This window comes from Oncorhynchus clarkii, chromosome 12 (genome assembly GCF_045791955.1).
Source record: "Oncorhynchus clarkii lewisi isolate Uvic-CL-2024 chromosome 12, UVic_Ocla_1.0, whole genome shotgun sequence".
NCBI classification, from domain to species: Eukaryota; Metazoa; Chordata; class Actinopteri; order Salmoniformes; family Salmonidae; genus Oncorhynchus; species Oncorhynchus clarkii.
The window spans coordinates 62,220,237-62,224,345 of NC_092158.1; the positions used below are offsets into that span (position 1 = coordinate 62,220,237).

General features: G+C 45.1%; 1 pseudogene; it reads right to left on the reverse strand.

Moving 5' to 3' along the window:
* Window positions 1-471: 471 nt before the first annotated feature.
* Window positions 472-3,558, reverse strand: LOC139421002 (RNA-binding protein FUS-like; annotated as a pseudogene).
* Window positions 3,559-4,109: the final 551 nt, after the last annotated feature.

Genomic DNA, 4,109 nt, shown 5'->3' on the forward strand with positions numbered 1-4,109 from the left:
CATACACAGAAGGGGTCTGTACCAAATTCCCTATTCCCTTTATAGTTCACTACTTTTGACCACTTGGTGGTAGTGCACTATAAAGGTGCCATTTGGGACACCAAGGTTGATAAATAAACATCAACGTGAGTGGTAGCTTCTTCTCCCTGTAGTGTTTTAGCTCCAGCCCAGGTGATATGATGGGACGGTCAGTATTACCACAGACATGTTTGAGTGGTGTAAGATCTGGTGCATCAACCCTTACAAACCCAAAGTTTGAAATAGTTCCTTCTTCATTGCGCTGAGATATTGTTCGATGCCTGAACCTCCACTCAAATCCAAAACTAAACGTTTGCTTTTATAAACACTTTAATTTGAAAACAAAACATTAAGATTCCAAAACAACTCAAAGGACTGCAACAACAAATGTAAAGGGGGGGGGGGGGGGGGGGGGTCGTAGAGGAAAGTAGGAGAGGAGGTATGGAGAGGAGGAGCAGGATGGAGAACTAGTCCCAGCTTGGAGTGGCGTTGGTCTAGTAGGGCCTGTCTCTGCGGTCCTGTCTGTGTTCACCCCTACAACAGAAAGACATGTCACATTGTTAAAGGGGTTTAAAAAATAACCAAGGGACACCCCACCACTGTTTAGGTAAAAATCAAAGATGGTGCTGGAGAAATGTAATCACTCAAATTCACAGACAACGCTATGGCTACAAGGACTGACCTATAATATCAACATTCTATTTTTAACCATGTTTTGTGGCTATTTTTTTTATTTATTTATTTTACCTTTATTTAGCCAGGCAAGTCAGTTAAGAACAAATTCTTATTTTCAATGACGGCCTGGGAACAGTGGGTTAACTGCCTGTTCAGGGGCAGAACGACAGATTTGTACCTTGCCAGCTCGGGGGTTTGAACTCGCAACCTTCCGGTTACTAGTCCAACGCTCTAACCACTAGGCTACCCTGCCGCCCCCTGCCGCATGGCTATACCGTGCTAGTTTACAATTACATTGTTTTTATTTCTTTACGTAACTTTTATTTAAGAAGGAGAAGTCCCATTGAGACCAAGGTCTCTTTTGCATTACAAAGCAGCAAGCAATACAACACAATAAGGAGTTAATGACAATTACATCAATCAAGGGAGGGAGCACAGGAAACAAAAATTAAGACCCGGTTGAGAGAAATTCTTCACTATCAAGTACAAGGGAGGAGTGAAAACCCACAGACACTCAGCCCTCCTTGGAAAGAGTTTGACACGTGCACTATGGAGTCCAATTGTAGGGTATTCTGAAATGTGGCGTGTGAGATGCGTAAAACAATGGAGTGGTATGTACTTGAGTGCTAGTTTGGTATTTGTATAGGTTTGTTTATGTGTGTATGGACCAGAGTGTTAGTATGAAAATACATAAAGTATGTGGACACCTGCTCGTCGGAAATCTCATTCCAAAATCAGGGGTATTAATATGGAGTTGGTTCCCCCTTTATAACAGCCTCCACTACTCTGGGGAAGGCTTTTCACTAAATGTTGGAACATTGCTGCGGGGGACTTGCTTTCATTCAGCCACAAGAGCAGTCAGGTTGAGCACTGATGTTGGACGATTATGCCTGGCTCGCAGTCGGCATTCCAATTCATCCCATCTGGCGGATGCCAGGAGAACTCTACCTGCCCCAATGTATAATGCCAACTGTAAAATATGCGACTGCTCGGCCATGGAAACCCATTTCATGAAGCTCCCGACAAACAGTTATTGTGCTGACGTTGCTTCCAGAGGTAGTTTGGAACTCGGTAGCGAGTGTTACAACCGAGGACAGATTATTTTTACGCGCTACGTGCTTCAGCACTTGGCGGTCCCGTTCTGTGAGCTTGTGTGGCCTACCACTTCACGGCTGAGCCGTTGTTGCTCCTACACGGTTCCACTTCCCAATAACAGCATTTACAGTGGACCGGGGCATCTCTAGCAGTGCAGAAATTTAACAAACTGACTTGTTGGAAAGGTGGCATCCTATGACGGTGCCACGTTGAAAGTCACTGAGCTCTTCAGTAAGGGCATTCTACTGCCAGTGTTGATCTGTGGAGATTGCATTGCTGTGTGCTCGATCTAATACACCTGTCAGAAATGGGTGTGGCAGAAATAGACAAATCCACTAATTTGAAAGGGTATGCACATACTTTTGTATATATTGTGTATATTACTAAGTCATAGCGTGTACAATGATGGGACAAGTGTATCTTCTTACCTTCCATCCATCTTGCCTGGTCCGAAACCACCCCGATCGCCTCCGCCTCGGAACCAACCTATGTCACCTCCTTGGCCCCAGCATCCCCTGCAGTCAAGACCCCCACGACCCCCTCTGTCTCCACCGAAACCTCCTGACAGTCAGACAGCAATACAGAGGGAGAGAGACACAGAGAGAGAGATACAGAGAGGGACAGAAAAAAAGGGTGAACATTTCATTAAAACTAGTAAACACAGAGCTACGGGCTGCATCCAGTTTAATAGTGTCCTTGGGCACTAGGCTAACATGGCCTGCTATAAAAGGCAGGCTACACCTCATCCATTACTCTTTGCTATCACATAATCAAATAAATATCTGTACACAGACTTTCGGTAGCCATTAAGCTGCTCCCTATGTGTGAGCGTGTATCAGTCGAGTTAGCAACAAAGCTGCCACTGAGCAGTAGTCAGCCACTGAGCTAAAAAGCCTAAAACACCAGGCTAAAATGCTGGCCTAAAGGCTAAAACGCTAGACTGGAGACTAAATGTTAGGCTGAAGTCTAAAAGCCAGTGCAGAACGTTGGTTTCAGCCTTACCATCCATAGGAGACATGCCACCTCCAGCCCCCTCTGGTTTGGGGGACTTGCACTGGTTACACTCGTTCTTCCACGAAAAGTTCAGGTTCCCACAAACCCTGAAAGGAAAGAGACAGAGAATCTCAGACACATACCATCATAACTAGCAGCTCGCCCCCATCCTCATCCCCAAAAATACACACACCTCATCCCCGACTTATGGGTTGGAACACTTCCAGTCTCCAGCTCTCTGCTGTCCTCCATTGCCACAGCCAACATTGTCGCCAGAGAGACCACCTCCACCACCACCTCTACCACCTCCGAACCCGCCACGACCCATCGGTCCTACAGAGACAGAGGGTACAGGGGGTTAGAATATACAGGACAGGTACAATAATACTTAGCTCTCGAGAACCTAAGGGGGGTATACCCGGCCCTTGAATTCTCAAATTAAATTACGGACCACAGCTGGGTAAATTAACAACAATCCCGCCACTCTGTTTTAACATTTAGAAACGTTATTAGTCCTCGCTAGCGACTGTGAAGAGCAAGCAGATTTGTTGGAACAGTTCCCTTTCAATTCATTCAATTTAGGAAAATAATTGTGAAATTCTAATGAATGACTGGGAAAATCCTCAATCCATATCCTACGTAGACTGAAATGAAGTGGAGTTGACTCCAACCCAATTGACCAAACTCTATAATGACCTACTCCGCCACCAAACTCAGGCCTCACCTCCTCATCTGTCTCTCATGCTGCTACCACCGCCACTCCGGCCTACTCTGAAGTCCGCGATGCAGGTCACAAAGGACACCTCGATGGGGTTCCATTGAAGTCCTTCCCTGCAAAATAGAAAACAATAGAATATTATATAATATTTACAAAACACAAATATGAGGGGCAACAAGTGAAAATCAGTGACTATACTTGTTCGCTTCAGTGACTAAAAGAGTAAACAAACACATAAGAAGAAAAAAACGCTCAGAGACTACGCTTAAAGTTTCACTCATCTATTTTTTTTAAACAGCAGTTTCTCCACAGGTAATCCCCTCACCATCAAACCAGTCGAAGGCAGCTTTGGCAGAAGAGGGTCGCCAAAGGACACCGTGGCCTCGCCCTTCAGCTTCCCTGTCTCTCTGTCTGTAGTTTCTTATTGATCTGACAGATGGTGAAAGGGAGGTAAGGAGGGAGAGTGCGATAAAGAGAGAAAGAGGGGAGAGAGAGTGAGATAGGGGAATTGAGGTAGAGAACGAGTAGAAAAGGAGAGATGGATTGAGAAAAAAAGCTACATTAAGATACAAAAGGAAAATGCATTAGATGTAAGCATTGCATAGGTAAA